The 12,144-nt window shown below is 38.4% G+C and overlaps 1 protein-coding gene across 2 annotated transcripts in view; it reads right to left on the reverse strand.

The window, feature by feature from the left end:
* The window catches only part of LOC134791977 (serine/arginine repetitive matrix protein 2), a 58,119-nt gene that overhangs the window by 21,923 nt on the left and 24,052 nt on the right, over window positions 1-12,144 (reverse strand). Inside the window, exons 1-2 of one of the 2 annotated variants that reach the window (XM_063763073.1) lie at window positions 2,848-2,929; window positions 2,456-2,741 (exon numbers count right to left, since the gene is read on the reverse strand). The gene's annotated coding sequence lies outside the window, so the exon portion shown is untranslated. Of the gene's footprint in view, window positions 1-2,455; window positions 2,742-2,847; window positions 2,930-12,144 lie in introns of those variants that run through there. The other variant, XM_063763072.1, reaches the window with a different exon arrangement.

Here is a 12,144-nt window from a genome sequence, read left to right on the forward strand (position 1 = left end):
AATTTAGCTGTTCTGGGGGCCTAGCCAACATGCCAATCGCTTGCGCTCCAACAACGAAGCGCTTTCTGTCTCCATCACTCTTATATATAAGTGCGATAGAGAGACAGAAAGAGCGCTTCGTTGTCGGAGTGCAAACTATTGGCATAATGGCTAGGTCCCCAGAACAGCTAAATTGTATCCAAAGATTTGGTTATTAAATTAAAAACAAAAATTGTCATCTTGGCTAGGCACTTTGGGTTCGTAGCCAGTATGCCAATCGCTTGCGCTACGACAACTAAACGCTATCTCTGTCTCTCTATCGCACTAATATGTAGGAGTGATAGACAGAAAGCGCTTCGTTGTTGGAGCGCAAGCGATTGGCATGTTGACTACGCCCCCAGAACTGTTAAATTTACCTGATGATTTGATTATTAAATTAAAAACAAAAATTGACATCTTGGCTAGGAATCTTGGGTGCATAGCCAACATGCCAATCGTTTGCGCTACGACAACGAAAGGCTATCTCTGTCTCTCTATCGCACTAATATGTAAGAGTGATAGAGATAGAAAGCGCTTTGTTGTTGGAGCGCAAGCGATTGGCATGTTGGCTAGGCCCCCAGAACAGCTATACCTAATGTATGGTTATTAAAATAAAAACAAAAAGTTGGCATCTTAGCTAGGCACATTGGGAGCGTAGCCAACATGCCCAACGTTTGCGCTACGACAACAAATGCTATCTTTGTCGCTCTATCGCACTAATATGTAAGAGTGATAGAGACAGAAAGCGCTTCGTTGTTGGAGCGCAAGCGATTGGCATGTTGGCTAGGCCCCCAGAACGGTTAAATTTACCTGATGATTTGATTATTAAAGTAAAAACAAAAATTGGCATCTTGGCTAGGCACCTTGAGTGCGTAGCCAACATGCCAATGGGTTGCGCTACTTCAACGAAACGCTACCTCCGTCTCTCTATCGCACTAATATGTAAGAGTGATAGAGACAAAGCGCTTCGTTGTCGGAGCGCAAACGATTGGCATCTTGGCTAGGCCCCTAAACCAGTTAAATTGAACCTAATGATTTGATTAGTAAATTAAAAAGAATACGGTTACTGAAACTATGCGTTATGCGACAGTCAATTTGTAAGATTTTATTCCATAAAATAGGTATAAATTAGACAAGAGACTAACTACTATTACATCTACCTAACTATACGTAATTAGTACCTATACGGTACCCGAACTACATTTTTATTCGTGGAATATTATTTCAATTAAAAATCATGATTATATTTATTTGATTAAGAATAAGTTATTCTCATTCAATTTTTTCTCATACGAATTATTCCCGACCAAAATTATTTGAATATTTTTGACGGGAATAAAATCGAGATGATTTTATTCCTACGAATTCTTATTCAAATAATGATTTTATTCTTGAATGCCCAACACTGCTATCTACTAGCAAAATCGTTGTAAAGTATTGCTTGGGATATTTGATCGGAGAAACACGAAACACTCCCGAATGCTTTTAATATTAGCAATGATTTGCATATCTTCATCAAACCGTTAAACAATAGTAGCAATACCCTTTGCTCATAATGTGATTATTGATCTTCAATCTTCATGTTTGCAAAGTGGCTTTACTATCGCCTAACGTAAAGAAATCACCTGCAGAAGCCGCGGCTATCGTCTGTTATACAACTTTGATTCCGTTTTTCATTTGTCTGTCCTTTTCCTAATGGATGTTGGAGCTTCAAATAGGTACCAAATAACTTTTAGCGAAAAGGCGTTTTTTTAATAAATTTTTCACTACAATTACTTTAGATTGTCCGACAATCGATGTTACGATATTTAAAACGCACGCAAGTTGTCAACATTGTCACTGGCGATCTAAATTTAGTGAACTTGTACACGAGGTCGTCGCGCGCGTCAGCCGATCGCGAGAAGATGGCGTCCGTACACCATCAGCACCTTTGCAAATTGTCTCAGTACTCTAGTTAGCTTTACAACCTTGCTGTTCATAATGAGTGATTTGGTTTAGTGAATAGCCTCAAATAACAAAGCATTTTTGCCTGAGCGCGTGGGAATTCGCGGAATATTCACGCAACTGCACATGTGATTGTGATTCTGGATTCCGTTTTGGTTGCTTGTAGCTTCATTAGGGTACATTTTTATCGGAAGTGTTAGCCCAACCAAAGCTATTCAAGAATATGAAATTCGTCTTTCTCAAATTAAAAGGACTTTTGAAATATTTTGTTGCCGTTATCCAGGAGACAAGACGAAAAACGAGGTTAACATAGAGCCGTCGGAAGTGGTTTATTTTGAAGATTATGCTTTATAAGGTCGCGGAAGACGAAACGCCGTTAAATCTTCTCATTTATATTAAAATATACTTATACGACTATATATGTTCCAAATTTTAAACTAATAATAAGTCACAAATGGTAGCGAAGCTGATAAAAAAATTTAAAAATACTTACAGCGGCCATTGAGCTGCTAGAAGTCCAAGCAAACAGATAACAATCCAATAATGTACGAGTAATAACACTAATCACTTGTTTAAAGAGCATAACAATCGGGCATTAATTGCTCCGCACACTTCACTTTATTTACTAAACACAAATCCACTGCAAAGCCAAAATGTTGTCTGATGTTCCACACACAAATTCCGCTTAGGTTTCTTCAATATTAGAAGAAAACGATTACATAAAACTTCACACAGCGTATCTGAGTTCACACCCAGCCCAGTTCCAAGTAGGCAGGTACCTGTAACAAGACAAAGCGGTAGTTGAGTTATATGATTTTTCATGTGCATCTTGAAATTCAAGATTATGTTCATGAATACTGTTAACGGAATGATAAACGTACGTACTTGGCTAACGTTAGTTTAAATAGAGGACAAAATAAACTGTGACGTAAAAAGTCCGTGGTACAATTTTAGAGACGTACAATCGGTCGGGCGGCCAAACACTGACTGACTGGATTGGACGGCTGTCGCTAGCGCAGTGGGGAGGCTCGGGGGGAGGGAGAGAGCAGGCTGAGAGGCAGACGGACGGGGGAGGACAGATAGAGGGAGGGAGGGCCTCTGACCGACTGGTTGGTCGACCTATTGGCATCCACCAACACGGTAAAGCCGCATTTACAGCAGGAAATAATTGCGTGACAATGCCGCACAAGCAAGAAGTCTTCCTGAGACCCAGACAAATTATTCGCATGCATAGATAACTTGATAGAAGTAAGACCTTAAAGGAACGCTATTAGCACATTCAGGACGTTAGATACCGGCTACGGTGTTGGGCGGTCATCCGAGAAACACGCAACCTTCAGGAGATTCTCATGGCCACGCGCTCGTCCGTAAAGGTCATCCCGCTGTTACCGGGCTAGGCAATCAACAAATTCTAGTAAAAACTGATCTACAACTTCAGGAAGTACGATAATGCGAAAAATGCGATAAAATGTATTTTTAAACATGACAGGTCGTGTTTTTCTTGTTAATTTATTTTAAAGGTGACTCCTTAGTTATATTTTATCTGACTCCTTAGTTATATTTTATCTAGTACTGATCTAAACTACTTTTCATACTGTAGACTGGAGGAATGATGGGAAATGATAAAACCGTCTACAAAATCGTTTTAAAATCTGTGGTTTATTTCCCATTATTGATAATAATTATTATAGTTATTGTCATCTCACACTTTATTCGTCAGATAATGCTTTGTCCAACTTCTATAGCTACTATGTCACGTATTACATATAAGTGTGTTAACTTTGACGTATTACGTTAGTTAGTCACGTTAGTGTCCATATCTATATCAACTATGTATATAGCTTTAGTTCATCTTCATGCTTTTAGATGTCATATAGATAATTATTTATTATCATTATTTGTAAGGACCGTCAGCAACGATACTCGTAGTATCGTGAGTCGTGACCTTTATTGAATAATATTTTATATTAGTGTAGTAAATGACACGGCAGGTAGTTCACAAAATATCTTTGAGAAAAGGCACAGTAAGCCGGTTTTCTAATTTAGATACAACAGACTGATAATGACAAAGTAATTTCAATAACTACCTTACCTTGGTATCGAAACAAAGTATTCGAGAATACTAATTAGTTTCGTGTCTGTAATTTTAATTTACGTGTTAACAGTTCGACAGGACGTGTTAACAATCTGCAGTTTAATGAACTCTTAACCTCGAAATTAGACAAATTTACAAACGTGAAGACACTAAAAACAAAGTTGACTAAGTAAACAAAAATTACGATAAAAATAAATAAACTGAACTCGGTAAGGAAAATCATCAACATAAATTCAAGTCGTTGTTATAAACATGGTTGCCCGTTCACTATTGGAGCGTATAAGTTGGCGAGATAACTATGTATACTTACGATAACTTCGAGGGGGTAACGCACTTGTTGGTTTTTTGTTCCCTACGCCGAGTCATCGGCTTGCCTGCCATTCCTTTTTTTACGCAGTCGAGTGCCGTGTCGCCGCTAGCAAACCTTTTACAAAACTCTTATGTATTATTAATGTTTTATAAATACCTCTGCGAATGAATTATTATTTAGTAGACGTCATCAATTCATCATATACGAATAACAAAGATGATTTTAATTACTTGCCCTAGTTGGGGATTAAACCTGGGTTTTCTTTCACCGTTCTGGAGTAACTGTAATTTTTTTCTTTCGTGACCGCCAATAATGATCTAATTCATTAAATTCGCCAGTTGCGAAATGCTGACACAGTAACTATTTGCAAAGTTAACTCGATTGCCAAGGTTCCATTTCTCAATTTAATAAAAGAAAAACGTTTGCTGGATCTGAAGTTCGCAAATGGAAGTTCTTTTCATTGCGCGAGCGAAATCGTCAGCAATATTGTTGCAACATCGGCAGTCGCAAGGTTATCTGCACCACACGTAAGGCAGGCGCATACATTAACACGCTGGCATGGTTGCCCGTTGGACATTTAGCGTTTATCACGTTCGCCGAGTAAGTATTTTGTGATTTTAGTCCGTTGCTTCTCTAGCCGGAGGTATTTCAAGTTTCGTTTGGACTACAGGCAGCAATAAACAATTAAGTGCAGAAAAGGTAATAAGTGGGGCATTGTCAAGTCTATGAATCTCACAAAGGACTATCAACAGATTGTTTTTCTCCGTGAGTTGTAGTAGAGGCATAGGTACCTAATTTTAAAACGTAGGACTCTCAAGCGCGAGTGACAGCACACGGTCGTCGATTGGATACTGGGACCTGTTCTAGAGAAAGTGACCGCTGCGATTACTTTCCAAGGGGTCTCCGTCTGCGCGTTCGCGGGACTACCGTTACGTGCGCTTTGCGCAACCAGGTCGACCATAAGTTCGGCATTCCGTACACCCACGTTTTGAGCCACAGTATTCATGTCAACCGAGTAATCGGATATCATCAACAGTGCAGAACGATATTAACGCAGCGATTTGTAATAAGAATGACGTAACAAAATAATAAGCTGTACCTATTTAGTGCTGAGGCGGGAAACCGTCTCGTTATGTAATCGAGTCGTAAACACTTATATTACTAATTGGTAGTGCTATAATGACATCGGTAATAAGCAGATAATCACGGTCGCATGGGACTTGGTAACGGATGGGCGGATATCGAAATGAAGACGAAGGAAGTCATATACTTACATTAGAGATCGTGTAAAAATAATGAGATCACGTGCAAAAATATCTTCTAAATATACCATTAATGAATCACTAGTGTGTAATCGAATCTAATGGAAACTTTTTTCAGCGATCTTATATTACAGTCGTAAAATGAATGAATTGATTTTAAGATTTCGCTGTAGGTAATAATTAGACTTCGAGGAACGATAAAAACCCGTTGAGTTAACACGTTTTTTATTTTGTTTTGCGACTAGACTGGGTATTTAATTACCAAGACACGAGTTTGCCGCAGTCAGTCGGTTTGTTATAGAGGGCGTGGGGGGTAACCGGTCAGGGGCTCAGGGGGCGAGTCAATGTCCTGCAGGGGTTCACTAGTCACGGCAACGGCCGCGCGCCCGAGTTTGACCCTCAAAGCTCAAAACCTCATATCTCTCCCGATTCTAAAATGCCAAATCCAACCTTATCATCACCTACCAAGATTCAAATTTAAAGTTCGTCTTGCGGAGGTTCCCTAGAATGCGTTTACGAATGTTCGGAATGCGCACTGTATAGATTGTTGCTTGTTGCATGTTGGTTTAGAACCGGCGAGTTCCGGTTACAGTTTTGGTATTTGCTGATAAGATTTATCTTTGCGGTAATAATAGTGAATGATAACCTTTCCTATTCTATTTATTGTGGCATAAAATATCTGGGTAGGTGTGTCAGAGATCCATATCGGAGACCTACGAATGAAATTAAGTTATCCTGGAGATTCTATTAAGCTTATTTTTACTATAATTTCTAAGTAGGTATTATAAGTATGTTGTAGGCGTTTTGGTACAGATAGTTAACACAGATAACTGAGTTATTAATATCCTATCGCGACTGAATCGTGTGGATTGCTCTACAAAAGCTTGCAAAACCGTTGCGGGTCAAATAACTTAAAGAAGCTCTCTAAGCATTTTGAAGCCACTTGCCAGAGCTGCCGAATCAGTGGAATGTAATAAAAGAATAATAAGAGCGTTTGCCGTTACCCGAACGGTCAACGCCGGCGCCGCTACTCGCGCCCGCGCATACTAACGTGCCGCAACACACGAATTATAATTTAAAGTATAAAATACGTGGAATTTGCTGAATTGGCGATATAGGATTAACAGTAGTATCGAGTAGATCTTTGATGTCTCAAGATCGTGATTATTCAATGTGTTTTTGGATCTGAAAGAAATAATCGAGTCTGCTATATAAGTCTTTGGAGACAGAAACTTTACAGGAATTAGGTAAGTGCCTAGTTTGTGATGCCAGATATTTTCTATCTACATGTTATACCTTATCAACAGTAACACAAACTGAAAATAGGCATATAATACACTTAGTAACACACTAATACAATTAGTACATCCGTCGATCTGTCACAAACTAAAATGGTGTGAGTATAACGCTCTTTAAGATTCATTTACTCCTAAAGTCTCAAAAGCCGTCGCTTATAAAGATGTTGTTTCCATAAACACAATTATTTAGTGATTATTTAACTCAGCTTATCTGTTTACGTCATTACATATCATATAATATCGCAAACGGTAAATAAGAGTTATCTGTCAAGTAAATAACCAGCGTCCAGCGACTTCCTTATCTCTAGAACATTGTATTGTGCGTATCTAAACGCGCTGCCGACCTAAATATGAGTGTGTTACTCGTACAGAAAAAGGGAGGAGTGCTACAATATTATACGTCCGCTCCGATTTAAACATTGCATTACTGTCACATATCTCTTCATAAAGCGAGGGCAATTTGTAAACTCTGATCTCAGTTTACAAGCGTGAAGTAACAATTTAGAGGAAAGTAAGGAAAAAGTAAATACTAGTATCATTCTGGAGAACTGATATATCGTTAATTACAAAAGATCGGAATCAGGAAATTCAGTGCAGTGACTGAAGTTTCAGTTAAAGCAGCATGGAGATGAATATACGTCGACGCAGTAACGATCCTAAAGAATAAAGGTCCAGACTGAAGAGGAGAAGGAATGTAAAGGATAGGACCAATAAGCGGCCTCGGAATAAATTCCATTCGTTGCATGCCGAAAGCATTCTACCAAAATGCCAAAGGGCCGCTGGTATTAAAGGAGCTCGGTAATTAACGAATTTAAATAGCAATATAAAGATGTCTTAGTCACATACGAGGGTATAGGTGTTGTAAAATCGTTTTTAGGAAACGCGACTTCAGGACCAGTGTTCGTATTCTCATGACTTACGATGTATCTGCATTATTAATATTTATACCTAATTTATTCGCTCCTTATGCTGCTTCAATTTGCATAACCATATATATAGGTACTTTCTGCCTGACGATGCGCCGCGTGAACGCCCGACACTTTCCACTTTCGTTAGTTTGCGTCTCATATATCATTACTATATTATTTATTCAAGTGTACTCGTGTTATATCATACGATCTGGCTAGTCAACGACTAATTGTTCGAGCCAGACTGTCTGGGGCAGCGTAACCCGAGAATTTCGCCTACGTACTGAATCTAATGGAGCTTAATTAATTGCCTATGTTTTGCAGCTTGAGCATTAGTCAGATATGAGTCATGTACATTTGAGCTTCAATAACAATATAAATCTTATTTGCGAAGTTAATATGATCACCCCCTTCAATGACAAGGACGAAACCGTTGAAACACTAATACATATTGGTTTAGGTACTCTTTCACTTGCATTACTTGAAGTTAACTTTTGTTTTTGATGCGAGCTCGATGTATCTAGGATGGCTTTTTTTGATGAATGAGGCATGAAGCCGGACGCGTTTATGCTACGTCAAAAATAGTGTATTTCTTCAAGAATGGTATCTTTATTTTGTGAATATCCTAGGTCCTAATATCTTGCATGAAATCGAGTAAACTTTGCAGACACTGTAATAAGATACGATCCCCTGACACATTCGGGAATATTACCAAATTGAGTTTGAGTACTTCGTAAAACAGTGAAATCCCAAATCCAATACGTTCGGCAAACTCTACTATATGTATTTGAATGTCTGACCATAAATTAGTTCGATCAAAACGTATCGTTACAGCTGTCATCATATATCGCAAAATTACAACTGTAGTTGTGCAATGCAACGATGAATAGTTGCGCAATGCAACATTACAATGTTCATCTATTCATGAATGGTCCTTCAAACCGGATACACAGTAAAAGTGTAATAAAACGCCGAAGGTCGGTGCGATTGTCGCACAGATATTATGTATAACCAATCCTTTAGAAAATGAGGGATAAGGTAACGAATTCGAATTCGATTTGAGAGCGCATGTGTCTATGCTTTAAATGTATTTAAGGCACGCAACCAACATGTTTTCGATATAATATTGATGCGTCAAATGCATATTCTAGCTGGAATATAAGACCCTTGGTCGCATGAGTCGCATCTAATCTTTTTGAAAGTCTCCACGAGGACAAAATGAGATTCAATATTTTCCGGAGTTAGTATCTTAAAGCTGCTGCATTCTGTATTACGTTTGGGCATAAGCTGTGTAGTAGGGTGGTCTTATGTTACGGTATTACCTACGTAAAACTTGTATGGAGAAGAATTAATCGTAATTTTTTAATGGACGGACCTTGAAACGAATGAATAGAGGATTCATGTTTGGTCATGTGAACAGAACACATTTATGTATCCATATGATAGTTGTACCTACATATCATTATTTCCTAAGACCATTTTACCCAATCTAATAGCATTTTGATATACGTTGACGGAGTTAGCACGACCTTGCCGCGACCACGGACGCCGCATTTGGGTCAGTGGGGCAGGCATTTCGCGCTTTTTGCGCGTTCAGGTGCCATTGCAGTTTTACCTCAACATTGTACTTCGTTGCCAAACCTTGCGGTTTTTTATGAATTTGACATTTATATAGAAAAAATATAGATGGCATGAAAGATTGTTGACTTAAATTATGGGAAGGAATTTTGAACAAAATGTAATAAAGGAAATAAATACATAATATCTAAGTAAATCATAAAGAAGAAAACTATTATAATTAAAAAATGTGACCTTTATTCCATTGATTATGAAGGAAAAGATTGAATTTATCTTGGAAGAACTTGATTTAAGGAGATAAGATTGCTCTGATTAGAAAAGAAGCAGAAATACGTGATTTGTTACAAAACTGTAGGCAGTGTTGGCCGTAATGGTTAATTGTAATCAACAATTAATCAATTGCATTACGCATCAATATAATTAAAATTAGTTAGAATTTAATTTTGAGACGTTTAATTACATTGATTGTCAATCTAATTGCCTATTTAATGGCATTAAAGTTTCAAAAAATTAATTAGAATTACTCATTAACGTTTAATAGAATTTTTTGTTTTTTTCATAAACTAATAATTAATGTTACTTTTGCTTGGAACTATTGAAATTATAAATAAAAATAACCATATTAATACAAGCTTCAGTGAATTATCAGATCGTGATACATATTTTAACATGAGACTCAACAAAATGACCCTGAACCCTGGCAGTAGGTACCTAGTGGAACTCCAGTTTGGAGCAACATAGACACACGCCGTTTTGGTTGGAAAATTTAGGGAAAGGCCCCAACTGACCGTCGCCATTCATGAGGTGGGGACAAATGGGAATTATTTATAATTATGCAGCGCCTATTCCCATCTGTTCCCGGTGCGGACAAGTGGGAATACGCCCGATATTGGTGTTCCCATTTGTACCCATCCCAATAAGGTGGGGACAAATGGACAATATTTTTATGCAGGGTCTTCCCATATGTTCCCCGCGAAGATAAATGGGAATTCACCCATTATTGGTTATTATTGGTAATAATGGGTGCATTATTGGTGTATTCCCATTTGTCCCCGATTCGCGTGACCTACGCCATGCATGAAACTGGGACAAATGGGAATGTTTTATATGAAAGAATATGAACGGCGGAGAACAATAGGGATACACCCGATATTAGTGTTCCCATTTGTCCCCGCTTCAATGAGATGGGGAAAAATGGAAAATATTTCTATGCAACGTCTTTTCCTATATGTTTCTCGCGGGGACAAATGGGAATACAAACATTATAGGTGTATTCCTATTTGTTCCTGCCATATGTGAGTTGGAGACAAATGGGAAACGGGGACAAATGGGATTTATATGCAGCGCCTATTCCGTCTGTTCCAGGTGGGAACAAATGGGAAAACATCGGAAAATGAAGTGTTCCCATTTGTCCCCACCTTATTGGTGTGGAGACAAATGGGAAACGGGGACAAATGGGATTTATATGCAGCGCCTAATCCATCTGTTCCAGCTGGGAACAAATGGGAAAACATCGGAAAATTATGTATTCCCATTTGTCTCCACACCAATAAGGTGGGGACAAATGGGAAATATTTATATGCAGTCTTTTCCTATATGTTCCCCGCGGGGACAAATGGGAATAAACCCATTATTGGTTATAATGGGTGCATTATTGGTGTATTCCCATTTGTCCCCTATCGACGTGTCCTACGCCATACATGAGAAGGGACAAATGGAAATGTTTTATATGCAGCGCCTATTCCCATCTGTTCCCGGCGGGGACGAATAAGAATACACCCGTTATTGGTGTGTTACCATTTGTCCCCGCTCCAATGAAGTGGGGACAAATGGGAAAGATTGTTCGTGGAAGCGGATTTGTCGATTGTTCAACATCAGCTCATCTTGGGTACTGCTGTTCCAAGTGCTCATCAAGACGAGTCAGATGACCAAAACAGCGTGTGCCTATGTTGCACCTAACCTGAGTTCCATTAGGTACTGCCAGGGTTCGGCATCAGCTCTATCTTGGTTACTGCTCTTCCAAGTGCTCATCAAGACGAGTCAGGTGACCAAAACAGCATTTGCCTATGTTGCACCAAACCTGAGTTCCACTAGACCTTTGATCCCTTGGACGCCTGTATAAAATTACGATATTTATTTTTGTTAGTTGTTAATTATCAATCACATTTTTAATTTTCATTCAAAATTGATTTAATTTTTAATGGTTTGTAAAGCAATAACCTTTAATTCTTTTTAATTGTTAGTGGTTCGAATTAAATTAATATTAATGCAAATTGATGTTCAATGCAATTGATAATTAATTTTCCTTCAATGGTTAATGGTTAATGGCAATTAACCATTTCAATGGTTAATTTTTAATGGTCAATTGCATTAACGTTCGGCCAACACTGACTGTAGGTAGTTTTATCGTTTCATCAAGCATAAGCGAGCTAAAACTCTGTTATTTTTAATGAAACATTCAAAAGAATATAGGTAAATATGATGTACCTATCCGTGTCTAAGTACTTATATAAATCCGGTTTCTGCCAACTTTCCAATATTTAAATTCCTAAACGTACAAATTATTTATTGGTTTCGCTTTCCAATCTTTTGGTAACATACGCTTATCTGGGACCCATGCCCCTCTTTTTACAAGGGAAGCATAAATTCGGTCCCCTACCCTTGAGCGTTCTATTATCAATTCTCGCAGGTAGATGACTCTTTAGTTGAGGGGGTGGTTTTTATGCACCCG

Source organism: Cydia splendana, chromosome 7 (genome assembly GCF_910591565.1).
Source record: "Cydia splendana chromosome 7, ilCydSple1.2, whole genome shotgun sequence".
Taxonomy (NCBI): Eukaryota; Metazoa; Arthropoda; class Insecta; order Lepidoptera; family Tortricidae; genus Cydia; species Cydia splendana.